Source organism: Eschrichtius robustus, chromosome 8, assembly GCF_028021215.1.
Source record: "Eschrichtius robustus isolate mEscRob2 chromosome 8, mEscRob2.pri, whole genome shotgun sequence".
Taxonomy (NCBI): domain Eukaryota; kingdom Metazoa; phylum Chordata; class Mammalia; order Artiodactyla; family Eschrichtiidae; genus Eschrichtius; species Eschrichtius robustus.
The window spans coordinates 83,682,363-83,698,331 of record NC_090831.1 but is presented as its reverse complement, the minus strand read 5'-3'; the positions used below and the strand labels follow the sequence as shown (position 1 = coordinate 83,698,331).

General features: G+C 44.5%; 1 protein-coding gene across 3 annotated transcripts in view; it reads left to right on the top strand.

The window, feature by feature from the left end:
* The first annotated feature begins 5,087 nt into the window (after positions 1 to 5,087).
* NOD1 (nucleotide binding oligomerization domain containing 1) overlaps positions 5,088 to 15,969 on the top strand; it is a 92,620-nt gene continuing 81,738 nt past the window's right edge. For 2 of the 3 annotated variants that reach the window (XM_068549238.1, XM_068549237.1), the window contains exon 1: positions 5,088 to 5,259. The gene's annotated coding sequence lies outside the window, so the exon portion shown is untranslated. Of the gene's footprint in view, positions 5,260 to 10,658; positions 10,739 to 15,969 lie in introns of those variants that run through there. The other variant, XM_068549239.1, reaches the window with a different exon arrangement.

The following is a 15,969-nucleotide window of genomic DNA, read 5'->3' as shown; positions in this document are numbered from 1 at the left end:
GTGAAGCTAGTGAAGTCAGTATACCAAAACCAGGCACAGTAGAAAAAACCAACCAACAAAAATAAGCCTGCAGACCAATATCCCTTATGAATATTGATTCAAAGATTCTTAAAAAAATACTAGCAAATAGAATTTAGCAATACATAAAAAGGATTCTATACCATGACCAAGGCGGGTTATTGCAGAGCTGCAAGGCTGGTTCAATACTTGAACATCAATCAAAGTAATCCACTGTATTTTAACTATTATTACAAGTCATGTGATCACATCAGTAGATGCATAAAAGTGTTTGGCACAATTCAATACCCATTTATGATAAAAAAAAAATTCCTCAGAAAAATAGGAACAGAAGGGAACGTCAACAACTTGATAAAGAGCATCTATAAAATACCTACAGCTAACATTATACTTAACAGTAAAAGATTGAATGCTTTCCCCTTAAAACTGGGGACAAGGCAAGGATGTCTGCTCTCACTATTCTTATTCAACATAGTACTGGAAGTTCTAACCAGTGTAGTGAGGCAAGAAAGGGAAATGAAAGGCATACAGATGGGAAAGAAATAAATGAAACAGTCTCTATGTACATATGACATGATTGTCTATGTAGAAAAGCCCTAGGAATCTATAAAAAAGTATCCCTTAGAACCAAGAAGTCAGTTCAGCAAGGTCACAGGATACAAGATAAACATACGAAAATCAATTGTATTGCTATATACTAGAATACTTGGACACTGAAATTAAAAATATAATACCATTTACAATTGCTTTTTTTAACTGTAACTTTTTAATTGTGATGAAATTCACATAACATAAAATTAACCATTTGGAAGTGAATGATTCAGTAGCATTTAATACACTCAATGTTGTCCAACCACCATCACTATTTACTTCCAAAGCATTTCCATCACCCCAAAAGGAACCACATATCCATTCTTCCCTCCCCCTGCCCCATTCCCTGGCAAACATCAATCTACTTTCTGTCCCTATGAATTTACCTATTCTGGTTATTTCATATTAAAGGACTCATAAAATATGTGACCTTTTATGTCTGACTTCTTTCACTTAGCATAATATCTTTTGAGGCTTATCAACACTGTAGCATGTATCAACACTTCATTCTTTTTCGTGGCTGTATAATATTCTATCGTATGTGTACAACGATTTGTTTATCCATCCATTGATGGACATTTGGACTGTTTTCACCTTTTGACTATTGTGAATAATGCTACTATGAACATGTGTGTACATATATATTTTTCAGTACCTCTTGTCACTTATTTTGGGTTTATACCTAGGAGTGGAATTGCTGGGTCATATGGTAATTCTATGTTTAACTTTTTGAGGAACTGCCAAACTGTTTCCCGTGTTGGCTGAACAATTTTACATTCTTGCCAACAACATATACAATTTTTTAAAAGGAAATACTTAAGTGCAAACTTAACCAAACATGTGTAAGACTTGTATACTGAAAACTACAAAACACTGATGAAAGAAATCAAAGATCTAAATAAATGGAGAGGCATACCATGTTCATGGTTTGGAAGGCTCAATATAATAAAGATGTCAATTCTCTCCAATACAGGTTTAACACAATTCCTATCAAAATCCCAGCAAGATTATTTTTCTAAAATTTATATGGAAAGGCAAAGGAATTAGAATAGGTAAAGCAACTTTGAAAAAAAAGAATAAAATGGTAGGAATCCATTGACCCAATTCAAGATTGTATGGTGTTGGCAGAGGGATAAACACACAGATCAATGGAACAGAATGGATAACCCAGAAATAGACCCACACAAAGGTGGAGAGGTAATTTAATGGAGGAAAGATAGCTTTTCAACGGTGATTCTGTAGCAGCAATTGGACATCCACAGACAAAAGTAACAATTATAATAAAATTAACCTTAACTCAAGTCTCATTCCAAAATTAACTCAAAATTAACTCAAATGTCTGACATAAAACTAAACTTTTGGGGAAAAAAAGGAGAAATTCTTTGACATCTAGGGTTTTTTGAAGAGTTCTTAGACTGAATACCAAAAGCATGATCCATACAAGGAAAAACTGATAAACTAGGGAGCATCAAAATTGAAAATGTTTGCTCTGTGAAAGATCCTATTAAGAGAATGAAGAGACAAGCTTGGAGTGGGACAAAATATTTGCAAATCACATATCCAACAAAGGGCTATTATCTACAATACATAAAGAACTTTCAAAACTCAACAGTAAAAAAGCAAACAATCCAATTAATAAATGAATGAGACAAAGAGACATTCCACCCAAGAGGAGACACAGATGGCAAATAAGCACATAAAAAGATGTTCAACATCATTAGCAAATTAAAACTATAATGATACACTACACACCTATCAGAATGGCTAAAATAAAACATCGTGACAGCACCAAATGCTGATGAAGGTGTTGCGAAACTGGATCACTTAGACATTGCTGTTGGGAATGTAAATGGTCCAGCCACTGTGGAAAGAGTTTGGCTGTTTCTTAAACTAAACATGCAACCACCATATGACCTATCAGTTGCACTCCTGGGCATTTATCCCAGGGAAATGAAAACTTATGTTTACATATAAACCTGTAGTTTAATGTCTATAGCAGCTTTAGTCATAATAGCCAAAAATGGGAAATAATCCAAATGTTGTTCAACATGTGAATGGTTAAACTGTGGTATCCCTGTGGTAATACCATGAAATACTACTCGGTAATAAAAAAGAAAGAACTATTGATACATGCAATGCCCTAGACGAATCTCCAGAGAATTATGCCGAGTGAACAAAACCAATCCCAAAACAAGATCACAAAATCCCGGTACATACCGTGTGCTTCCATTTATATAACGTTCTTTTTTTAAAATTTTTTTTAATTTTTTGGCTGCGTTGGGTCTTCATTTCTGTGCGAGGGCTTTCTCTAGTTGCGGCAAGCGGGGGCCACTCTTCATCACGGTGCGCGGGCCTCTTCACTATCGCGGCCTCTCTTGTTGCGGAGCACAGGCTCCAGACGTGCAGGCTCAGTAGTTGTGGCTCACGGGCCTAGTTGCTCCGCGGCATGTGGGATCTTCCCAGACCAGGGCTCGAACCCGTGTCCCCTGCATTAGCAGGCAGATTCTCAACCACTGCGCCACCAGGGAAGCCCCTGTAGAATGTTCTCGAAATGACATATTATAGAAATGGGGAACAGATTAGTGATTGTCAGGGGTTAAGGAGGGAGTGGTATAACAGGGCAACACGAGGGATCATTGTAGTGGTGGAAATGTTCTGTAGTTTGACTGTATCAATGCCTACAGCCTGGTTCTGCAAGATGTTACCATGAAGGGAAATTGGGTTAAGGGTATAAGGGTCTCTCTGCGTTATTTCTTACAGCTGCATGTGAATTTACAATTATCCCAAATAAAAAGTTTAATTAAAAACAAAAATAACTATGTATGAATTTTTTAAGTGATGGAATCAGCAGTGAACAGGAGACTATTAAAAATGACCAAGAAAATTAGAAATAGAACCAAAACACTCTTAGAAAATATATTATTGTTGAAATTAAGAACTTAAATGGATGGTGTATTGGTTTCCTATTGCTGCTGTAACAGGTTACCACAAATTTAGTGGCTTAAAACAACACAAATTTATTATCTTAGGGTTCTGGAGGTCAGTAGTCTAAAGTGAGTCTCACTGGGCTAAAATCAAAGTGTTAGCAGGACTGCATTACTTCTGGAGGCTCTACTGGAGAACCCATTTCCTTGCCTTTTCCAGCTTCTAGAAGCCACCCTCATTTCTTGGCTCATAGCCCCATTCCTCCATCTTCAAAACCAGCAACATCAGGCCAAATCCTTCTCAGGCTGCTATCTCTTTAGTTCTTCTTCTGCCTCCCTCTTCCATTTATAAGGACCCTTGTGATTACATCGGGCCCATACCAATAGTCCATGATTATCTTCCCATCTCAAGGTCAGCTGATTTGCACCCTTAATTCCACCTGCTACTTTAATTCTCCTTTGCCATATTCACAGGTTCCAGGTGTAGGGACTATTCCGCCTAACACAGATGGGTAACAGCGGGGTTCGAATAGCCACAAAATAAATGATTAATGGAAAGACAACTGAAGAAATTATTCAGAATGCAGCCAGAGAGACAGGATATGGAAAATATGAGCGTTTAAAAGATATGGAAGATAAAATCCAGAATCCTAGAGAAAAGAAAAATTTTGTAATTTTTCTACCAGAGGTTCATTTAAGGGTATAAACTGGAGGAATTGGTATCTTTAGCATGTCTATATTGGGGCTTACAAGTTTGCACAAGGTAGCCCATCAATTTTACGTTTGCAAAGTTTCACTTTTGAGTTAGGAACAAACTTTTCTCAGAAGGCAGCCTTTGATGGTAATCTAAATATTCATGAGCATATGTGTTCATATGACTGTACTTTAGTGTGAATGTGATAACTTATTTATAGCATCGTTATGCCTTATGTAGAGTCTCCATTTAAAACGTTTAAAAAACATTTTATTGGGAAAGGTATTAGCATGTTAAAAACTCCCTTACATGCCTTCACAGCATAATGTATAGACTATAAAATGTACACTGCCAAGAAGAGATTTAAGATGAAGAAAAGCTTACATTTTAAAAAGTGTAAATCGAAGTATATGCTCTGTCGTAAAAGGTTTGATGATTTTGGGCTACTTTTCACCGGGGAGCACGTGTCACGTTTTAACGCGAGTTTCACCCGGGAGCACGTTTCACGTTTTAACAGGCGTTTCACCATCTTGCTCAGGTGCTGCTGCCTCCGGTTGGCTCATTTAGGGGGATGGGCCTGGGCTCGCGGAGGTCGAGATGGAGTTGGCGTTTGGTTCGCAATGTGTCACCCTGGGCGAGCTCTCAGGCCTGGCCGCTCTGCTGGGGCAGGGACCGCCCCTCCCGGCTGCCCCGGGCCACTTTCTGCGCGCCGCCTCTCCCGGCTTCCGCGCCCGGTCCGGGCGAGCGGCCGCCCCGCCGAGTCCGACTCGCTCGCCCGTGCCCGGCCTCGGCTTCTCCGCGCAGGCCGCGGAGGCTCGGGGCGCGGCCACAGGGGCGCGGCCTTCGCTGCGGTCGGGCCAGTTCCCGTTCCCGGCCGGTGCCGCGGCTGCTCCCTCCCTGGCCCTGGTGAAGCTGCGGGCGCCGCGCGCTCCCGGCCCGGCACTCCCCAGTCTCGGTGTTCCCGCCCGCGCCCTCCCGGCGCATCAGGCTCTCGCTCCCTGCTGCTGCGACGTCTGCACACCTGGCGACTACGTAAGTCCCAGCGACGGGGGTGGGTCGCGCGGGGCACAAGTTTTCTGGGGTCCTGGGCGCTGCGAGGGAGGAGGAGCAGGGAGGCGTCATCGTGCGAGCGGACGGGATTCAAAGCTGCTCTAGAAGAGCCCCGGGTGAAGCAAGGCGGAGAAACCCGGGAGTTTGTGGCATGCCACGAAAGTTCAGGGGGATGAACTTCAGCGTCGGGGGAATCGTTTATCCCACGGTGGTCCAGGCAGAGCTTCTCAATCCTGCCTGTACCTTAGAATCACCTGGGGCGTTTGTAAAATTCAGATGCCCAGGCTGAATCTATCAGAATCCCTGGGGGTGGGACCCAGGCCTCTGTATCCCCAGCTGATTCCACTGTGCGTTCAGCGTTGAGCAACAATGACCAAAGTGTGGCTGCCAAGAGAAGGTGGAAAGGCCGGCGGGGGCCTTGATGGAGTACAGCCTGCAGACGGATCCGGCTGCTCCCAGTGTCTTGCGTGACCCTGGGGAGGGGGCAGTGGACCTCCCTCCAGCTTCCTGAAACGCAAAGAAGGGAAATGAGACAAGGCTTGGCAGGGCGGCCTGAACAGTGTGTTCAGAACAGATATGCAGCCTCAGATATGCAGAGAGCCTTTTGGCATATTGTGAAAAACGGAAGGATTGCCAGATCACGATGCCCCCTTATTTCGGCTTTCTGGGAAATGCCTCCATTGTTGGCATTTAAAATTAAGTTGCGGGAAGCCAGTAAACCCATGGCCTTGACAACTACTGGGTTTTCTGCTTTAAGGATGAAGCCAGCTGTGCTTGCCACAGGGTCGGGTTTGTCCCTCCTAAAAGCCCCCTATCTGAGATCTCCCACATCCAGGGAATAGTAACTCCACCTTGAATATTGGGAGTGCACAGGATTTATCCTGTTCTCACCCTGGGGACAGATAGCTCTAACCTCAGCAAGTGGGACCACTGGATGAGACACAGACTTTTACTGCAGATAAGAAAGGTGGATTTAAAACAAACGACAGCCTAGGAGAAGAGAGGGCTTCCAAAGGGTCTAAGAAGAGTAGATTGTGTTTGTGTGTAATGAAGAAATTTAAGGTCAAGCTTTGGAGCCCATCAAACCTGGGCCCCGATTCAGATTCTGTCACTTCTGTGATGCGTGACCATGGGCATGTTATATGTGATCTCTATGAACGCCTGTTTTCTTTCTCGTAAAATGGGGATAAAAATAGTAGCTCTGTCCTGAGGTTAAATGAGATAGGGTGTATCAAGCGACTGGCACGGCGGGTGCACATGGTAGCTGCTCCATCAGTGGCAGTTATTAGCCACTGCAGTGGTGATTTGTGTTCAACAATTGTTTATTTAGTACAGCCACGGTGAGGGAGAGTGGCCAGTAGTTGCTCCATTCTCCTGTTCTTCTCCTGCCCTGCTCAGGGGAGGGCTCTGTAGCTCCTTCCCCCTCAGGCACTGTGTACTTTGCAGTCTGGAATTTCGGGCCACCACCCTCTCCCCCAACGGGGCTTATTAATGGCTCTGGAATACAGTTTTACGCCATGCGATAGGAATGAATTTCTTGGCAAAAGAAAGTGGTCCTTAATCTTGAGACTTCCTCCACCCCACTGGCCCATATATCAAAAAATGGGCTCCCCCAAAGCTGGGCTGTTTACAGGGTCTCAGAATTGGCATGGGCACACACAGATGACCTCCCTTTTGGCAGCATCCTCAGGCCGTGCCCCGGTTGTACCTGTTTTGCTACTGACTCTTGGCCTAGGGAAAGTGAATCCTTCCTGGATGATCAAGAAGTCAGGAATTTGGAGAAGGGAGGACCCACATCCTACAAGTGTCAGGGGGTATCCCAGCTGAACCTTTCACATTCGTCCCGCTCTGTTTGTCATTGATGATCACTTTGATAGTAACAGCAGCACTGTTTATTTTAGATTAGACATTAGAAATATTGTAAACAGTGATGTAATGTAGGTATAAAGATCAAGTGTATTTTTACAGTGCTATCGCTAACTTGCCTAATGAGAATATCAAATTCTTGTCTCTCTTTATCCAAAGAAAAGAGTTCAATGTTTACTCGATATTTAAGTCATAAACCTAGGATTTGAGGTTTATATTACCAGTTCCTTCTACGATTCTTCTTTTTGGGGGGTTTGAGGCAAGGTGAAATTTAAAAAGGTAAAGTTTATACTTGTGCTGAAGTTTTGTCATGCAGAAGCTGTAGGTATTTTGCAGGTTTCTGGAAGTCCTGTTTCCTTTTATCTTCTGGGCAAAGTCAGTTGAGTTTCATACAGAGGGCTTCCTTTCATCCATCTGTAGGGTCCAAAGTTGTTTTGAGGGAAACTCTTTGGTGCATCAAACACTCAGTGACAGCAAGTGTTTTTTCCAAACTTGACTCTTGTAGTAAGAGGCAACTAATCATTGCCATTTCAATTAATTGATGGTTTTTACTCAGTGCTAGAAAGTTTGTCAAAGCAAGACATTCTGGCTTGAATTCTTCTTTTTGTATTTTATCTAGAAACTGCCACAGACCAAACTGTGGGCAGAAATTTTGGTGCAGAGTTGGCCAAGGCAAGCTCACTACCATCCCTCCTCCCCTTCACCATCCTCCCACCCTCTGGAGCTGAGCCAGTGCGGCCTGGGATGCTGTTACTCTGAGGGGAATCTTACCTTGACCCTCAGAAGGGGCACAGTGCCCTAACAAGGGATCTGCCTCTATAGAACTGGAACCGAAAGTGGGGTCCGACTGCTTGCCATTCAAAAGCCATTAAAGAGGCCAGGTTGGTGGAAAGGAAAGTTTGCTTTATTTTGGATGCCGGCAACCGGGGGAGGGGGTGGACGCCTGTCCAAAGGCCGACTCCCCCCACTGACAATCAGTGGGCAAGAGCTTTTATAGATGGAGGTAGGGGGCTACATGCAGAAACTGTGCAGTCAGCTTTGACAGGCATCTTGAAATTGGTCACATGGTGGTCTGACCAGTGTCATCTTGGTTGTTTTAGGTACAGATAGTCTTCAGTTGCAGGGTCGGTTTGTTTTCATTTCTTTGAGGCCAATTCACAGACTTGTGGCAGCTTATGTCATGGCTACAGTAAGGTCAACATGTAGTTAACTTCTTTCACTAGGTGGGCGATTCAGTATCTACAAGACAGCTCACAGGAGATGGCTCAGAATATTATCTACAGCCCTTGAGGAGGAACTAAAGGTCCTTAACCATGCTTAATGACTAAACTACTATTATTTAGTCTTGTTGGACTGTTTTCCTTTGTTTCTGCATTTTCTCACTTCTCTGATTAAACTAATTCTTTAGCTGAAGTTTTTCCACAGACAAAAGACAGGCGGAGGACATGGTAGGGAAGTACCATAGGGTCCTGCTCCGTTTCAGAACCAGCAAGGCAATTTTGTAAGGCAATTTTGTGTTATATTATACTTCATTAAAATCATTTAGAGTACTCTCTAGTAAGGTGTCACTTTGGTATTTTTTTTGCTGAGTAGTCATTTTCCTTTGAAGAAAACTATAGTTTTCTATGGAACTAATGAATAGGTCAACATGAAGGTCCAGGTAATTTGCAAAGCACCAGATCAGCACCAGCTTTTGGTAGGTTAATATTTTAATTAATTAATTAATTAATTTTTACTTTTTGGCTGTGTTGGGTCTTCGTTGCTGCACGCGGGCTTTCTCTAGCTGCGAGGAGCAGGGACTACTTTTCGTTGTGGTGCGTGGGCTTCTCATTGCGGTGGCTTCTCCTGTTGTGGAGCACGGGCTTAGGTGCATGGGCTTCAGTAGTTGTGGCCATCAGGTTCAGTAGTTGTGGCTCGCGGGCTCTAGAGCACAGGCTCAGTAGTTGTGGCGCACGGGCTTAGTTGCTTCACGGCATGTGGGATCTTCCCGGGCCAGGGCTCGAACCTGTGTCCCCTGCATTGGCAGGCGGATTCTTAACCACTGCACCACCAGGGAAGCCCCTCATGTTTTACTAAAATATTAACCTGGGCCTCCCTGGTGGAACAGTGGTTAAGAATCCACCTGCCAATGCAGGGGACACAGGTTCGAGCCCTGGCCCGGGAAGATCCCACATGCCGTGGAGCAACTAAGCCCGTGCGCCACAACTACTGAGCCTGCGCTCTAGAGCCCGCGAGCCACAACTACTGAAGCTTGCACACCTAGAGCCCATGCTCCGCAACAAGAGAAGCCGGCACAATGAGAAGCCCGCGCACCGCAACGAAGAGTAGACCCTGCTCCTCGCAACTAGAGAAAGTCCATGTGCAGCAACGAAGACCCAACACAGCCAAAAAAAAATAAAAAAGCCAAAAACCATGAGAAGTCACCACTACTATATCTTTGTATTAGGATGTTGATATTGGCCGTTCTCTGTGTCATCCCCATGATACAGGTTAAGGACAGAAAAGAGTTGGGAGGATGGAATGACTTGGTAGATATTTTCAGAGTCACACTTAGCTGGGTAGGGCAGTCACATATTGCTAAGGAAAACCACTCCATGGTAGCAGAGCTGGGACCAGATGATGATTTATGTGAGAAAATATTTGTGTTGTTCTAATTCCCAAAAGATGAAAGTCTAATGACTAAGAACTTCCCGTGCTTCGTTTTAACACATTCCCCAGTTGCTATCTATGACCCCAAACCAAACCTTCTAGAAGGAACTGAGTGGAAAGCTAGGCTTTTGTTTGGAGATATCCTAACTCCTTGTGATTCAGGACAGCAGGCCCCTTCATGGAGAGGGCCATTCCTGGACTCCACTTAACAAGGCCAGTGTTTTACATTTAATATGAATTCAGGCATGTTGATGATTTTCAAGTGGAGTTACTAGATCTATAACAAATATTAGGCAGGACTTAAATGGAAGAGACCATGAGCTTTGGTGTCAGAACTGGGATCAAGCCCCTGCTTTGTTCCTTAACTGTGTGACCTCAGCCAAGATAGTTAACCTCTCCAACCCTGTGTCCTCCTCTGTATGAAATAGTTATAGTAATTCTTTCCTTACAGAGTGGTTTTGAGTATTTGATGAAATTGTTGCTGTGAAGTGCTCAGCATACCACCTGGCTTTCAGGAAATGGTAATTATGATGATTGGGTTCAAGTGCTGGTCTTGCCATCTACTAGCTGTGTGGCTTTGAATAAGCTACTTAACCCTCATGAGCCTCAGTTTTTCTGTCTGTAAAAAGGGGATAACTATCAGTGTGGAAGGTTTGGCTTGAGGCTTTGATGAAATGAAATAAAGATGCGTCTGATAGCAAACACTTTCATAGATTTACAATGTACAACACTGGTCAAAGGGCTTTAGGTTTTTGTTTTGTTTTGGCTTTTTAGCTCACTTAATCTTCCCAACAACCCTATACTGTAGTTATCGTTTCTCCTATTTTACAGATGAGACAGTTGAGGCTCAATGAGATTAAATAACCAGCCCAAAGTCAACAGATTGTTAGTGCTGCACCCAGGATTTGAAGCAGAAATCCAGATTCTAACCACTGAACGGGACTCAGTGAGTGTCCCTCCCTCTCTGCCCACCTCCCCACCCCTATGCTTGCCTCCTGGAATTGACCCACAGATGTGCTGTGATCTTTGTAGAGCTGTCCTTCTGGGTACAAGGCCCTTCCAAAGAACTGCCTGCCTCTGCCTGCTTATGGAATGAACATGGGAACACCTGCACCACACCGATTTATAACCTTTAAACCTCAACCATTGCTTACACTGGATGACCTAATATCCACTCGTGGTGGGGGATGGTGATACTGGTATTGACTGACATTATTAGAGTGGATTATGATGTTTATTTTTGGGTAAATGTCATCTCAGTGCACTGAGATTGTTAGCTTGGGTGTAATAAAACACAGGCAGACATTCTGTGTTTCTAAACATATTCTAAAGCATTCACCCAGACAGGTGTGATGGGTATTTGAGAAAACAGAAACCAGGCCTGGAGTTTCCCAGGATGGGACTCAGGTAGACATGATAGTATTTAAATACACCCCATTGAAAATGCAGTGGCCTGTTCCACGTACACTACCTTTTTAAGAAAATCCATACTCATCCCTTCTTCTTTACACCCCAGTAGGTTTTATGTCTTTTGGGGCTCTGGCAATCTTCCAAGAGGCCTGGACCAGTGGTACTCAGAGCCCAGAAAAGGGAATTCTCCATTGAGTGAATTGTGGATGCTTTAGCATTTCTGATAATGAGCTGGCAATTGTTTTTCTGGCTTTCCCATGGGTATGAAGTGCTTTGCTTGCTCCCCAGCCTGGTGTTGAAAGCTGTTAGCTATTTGTAGCTTCTGGTTCCTCCTGGCTCTTTGGGGCTTCAATTCTTCAACACACTCATTCAACAGATATTATCAGAAGACCTTGCTGGCGCCAGGAATCTCCCAAGTTTTGGGGATACAGCAAAGAATTAATCCAGTGTCTCAGCGCCTGGCCAAATGGAATTTGCTGGCTACTGGAAGAGGAAGGGGCGGTACACACAAATACATAGTTATAAATGGGTTAAGTGCTGTGAGTGAAAATAACAGTACGTCATGAGACAGATTATCAGAGCTGTACTAGGATTAGGGGAGTCTGGGATCTCCTCCTCCAAGAATGAGCCTTTTCAACTAGTTCTTGGGGATGAGGAGGGGTTAGAGCATGCCAGATGCAGGGAACAGCATGTTTGAAGGCTCAGAGGTGGAAAGAACAGGGTGTATTGAGGAAGTTACAGTGAGGAAGGCCAAGCAGAGCCTCCTGGGCTGGGAAGGATTTGGAAATTTATTGTAAAGGACAGTGGGAGGCTTTGAGGAGTTCCCACCGCTGCCTTTTCTCAATGTTAGTAATCTACAAGAAAAAGATAATAACCCCTACTTATTAAGCTTTATAAACCTTGACTTAATGTGAGACAATTATGGAGGCAGAAATTATGGTTTTCAATTTCTAATGAAGGAACTGAAGCTCAGAGCAGAGAAAAGATGGCAGAACCAGGATGCAGAGCCTGGACTGCCTTGCCCACCGCACCAACTCCGGGGTTTTTGGGAGTGGATGTGTGTAAGTGCGTGCGGGCCAGCCAGGCGCCAGCATCCTTCAGCAGGAGCCTCGGTGGATGCACATGGGTGGAGTCCAGTCCTTCCTGGCTCCTTGGAAGCAGGAACAAAAGGGCCCAAAGAGCAGAGGCAGGCTGGCAGCGTGGGTGTCAGAGTCTGCGGATAAAAATTCTGGGAACTCCCTGGCCAAGGGAAGGGGCTTTGGACAGTTTTTCATGCTTGTCTGTTTTTCTCTGGCTTTAGCCCCAAAGCCCTGAAAGAGGTGCTTTCCCCACTTTGTTCATCTACCAGGGAATTTGCATACACTTAAAAAACCAGGGTGTTTAGAAAAAAAAATTCTTTGTTTGGAGCTTTTGGATCACAGAAAAAGCCTCTTGCTGTGGGACGTCTGCATTACCCCCTTTCTCCTCACTCCTGTGAAGCTGTCGTGAGGTCACAGGATGAGAGGCCTGGCAGGTCAGGTGTATCTTGGCTGGTGGGGAGGGCCTGCTCCCTAAGATAGGCCCTCGCTGGGTGGGGCCCCAGGGCGTGCCGCCTCTGGGAAGAACTTGGCATCTTCTCAATCTCTCGATGGCCCTCGGGAGTCCCCTCCTACACATCCCAGGTACCATCTGGCTGAGCTCCAGGTAGATTTGTGTCCCAGACAATAAAAGTCTCCTGCTAAGCATTTTGGCCAGCGATCAGCCAAGTGTTTATTTGTTCAAGGCCAGGTTTCAATTCAAGCCTCTGAGGTGACTAAAGTATTTTGTTCTTGTAAATTGCCTTTCATTTGAGAAGCTCCAGATACTTTCTGTGTCCGTCCTCAATGCCATCTCCAGACATCCTCTGGCTTCCGAACCTGCCCCTTCTGTAGAACTTTTTTCTGAGTAAGCACTTAAACTCTTAAATAGAGTTCCAGATCAGGGTTTCTGATTCAAGGCTCTGTTGTCTTCTGTTGGCTTTTTTTATTAAGGTATTTTTATTCACTGGGCCCTCAGAGATGAATACCGAGCAGGGTGTCTTTGGAACTTTGTTTTTCGAAGCCTGGGTAACACCAGGAAAATGTCAAACAACAATTGTATATCAGCCCCATAAGGCACAATGGAGGACATTGTCACAAAGCAATAGGTGATTATGTACCAAGAGAATGTATAGACTATGCTCTGGAAATTGAGAGCTGGGCTTTGGTTAAACTTTTCAAGGCAGCTGCTAACAGAAAAGTCTTAGAACAATAGAAAATATTGGTGCCTGCAAATCTGAATTTATCTACTAGTGAACTTGGCCAGTGACACTCCCTATGTGAGCCTGTGAATTCTGGAAATCCACATATTCGTTCAATGAGCATTAATGAAGCTCCCGTTATAAGCAGTGTGCTGTGCTAGATTCATTCATTCAACATTTTTAAATCTAGCATCCTCTCTGTGCTGGGGATACAGGGACTAACCAGATGGACACCATCCCTCATAGGCAAATGCTGGGCCTCCAAGATGAACCAGACAGAAGCTCCAGCCTACACCACCCTCTCCTTGGTCATGGTAAATGCTTGCAGTGTGACCAGTGTTGTGCTAAGTGTCATCTAAGTATTAACTCATTGAATCCTCACACTGATCCTAGGAGGTAGGTGCTGTTGTTATCTGCATGTTATAGATAAGAACACTGAAGCACAGAAGGGTGGTGTATTTCTCCAAATCACGCAGCTAGTGATTGGAACCAGGTAGCCTGGTTTTAGAGTCTTGGCCCTTCCCTGCCACTGTCTATTGATGTGGAGAAAGAGTTCAGGAGAAGAAAAAAGTGAACTACCACATCCTGTGAGAGTGGTGGGGATAAAGTACCATGGGGATTCCCAGTGGGGGGAGAGGGACTGAGGGGAGGAACATGGTGAGGTGGGGCCCCTGCCCATCTGACAGGTGCCAGTCCCTGCTGGGGGGATGGGGTGAGACTCTCAGCTGCTGAGGGGGCTACCCTAACCAGAAGTAAATAAAAGAGCATTTGCCTCAGTGCCAAGAGACCTGGGACCTAGCTCTGGTTGATCCAGACAAGTCTTGGCCTTGCCTAGGGCCTCAGTTTCCTCATCTCTAAAATGGGGGTGTTGGACCGTACTCTGTTCCACTCCAGAAGTCCGCGGTTCCAGCAGAGAAGGGAAGGGCTGGCTCTGCACACACTCTGAACGGGGTTTCTTGACCAGAGGAGATACTTGGCTCGGAGAATGTGGAGTCAGACGTTTGAGTTCCCAGAAGGCCTGAAAGGATATCTGCGTTCCATCAGCCTCCACCCCCGAGTGCTCACATCCTCTGTCTGCATTCCTGTGCTTGTAGTAGGCAGGGTGGCAGAGTCTGTATCTGGAGTTCAAACTATGTGGTACTTTCGCAAGAGAAAAAAAGGAGATGGAGAGATGGAGGGAGAGAGGGAGAGAGAGGAGATATTGAGAGGACAGACTGCCTTTTCGATCTGCTTTGAAATTCTGAGGGATTATGTGCTTTCAGATACTTAAAGTAAATGAATGTTAATGGAACTTAAAAGCTTCAAATGACTGTAGCCTCATCCGTCTGCTAAATTTTTTCCAGAGGGGGCTGTTAGTAGTTTTCTGGTATGGCAGAGGCATACAGGACTGGGCTTGTTTTCCAGTTTAAGAAATTGAAACCAAAACAAGAAAAATGCATAACCACCCCCCTCCCAAACCCCAAAACCTGAGAGAGAGAGGGTTCCATGAAGACCCATTAAAGAATGGCAAATTGAGTTTGTCTAGTTTCTGAAGCCTGGAAGCAAAATAGAGCTGATGTTTTGTGGCTTACGCAGCAGGGAAAGTAGGACTCTGTTTGAGTTGACCCACTGTGTGTGATCTCTGTGCAGTTCTATCAATATTGTATAAAAACGTGCTTGGTCTTAGCTTCCTGTTCAATTGCTGATGGGAGGTGTTGGTCCACCCACCTCATTGTTGGGCAGCTTGAAGTAGGGTGGAGCCTTCCTGACCACATGATCAATGTCAGCAAACACGGTATAATTGTCTTCCTCACTGTAAGACTGGGCTGAGGAGGCTGTGAGTCCTCTTCACCAAAATGAACCTTATTCCAGAGAGAAGTCATTTCCTCGAGGAGCATCCAGATGTGTTCGACGATGTACGTGTTGAGGTTACGCAGGGGTTTATGGTCAGGTTGGCAGAGCCTATTTTTGTTGGCATTTTGCAATCTGAGGAATGTCATCCCTGAGGTAGGCAGGTACCTATTTGAGGTAGGCAGGGAGGGATGGCTTTATTTTACATTGTCTTAAATCTGAATTCAGTAAATAAATAGCAAGGATCAATTCCTATCGTCCAGGACTGCGGTAGACAGAATGTTTTAGAAGTCCATATTGTGCGTGGCAGATGTGGCTCTGCCAGAGATGGTATTTGCTGGATGGACTTTAGCCATAGGATGTGGTTTTAGCAGAAGGGAAGGAAGAATCTAAAATGGTTTCCTTGGTAACGGTAGCCACTTAGGTGGGGAGGAGATATTGGGTGGAAAGTGTGAGGTACCTTTGGCATCATCCATCAAAGTGGAAACATCACTCGGGGTCAGAATGTTACACAGAAGGCAGTTGAGCCCATATTATTTTAAAGTGTTCAGAGGCTTGCGTTACATGAAAGGAAATAAAAGACAATGGAAATGAAGAGACCTTTGGTAATTATGGAGCATTTTTTCAAGGTGGTATTGCCTAAGCTCCTAAGGTTTAAAAAAAGTCTACTTGAAGGTCAG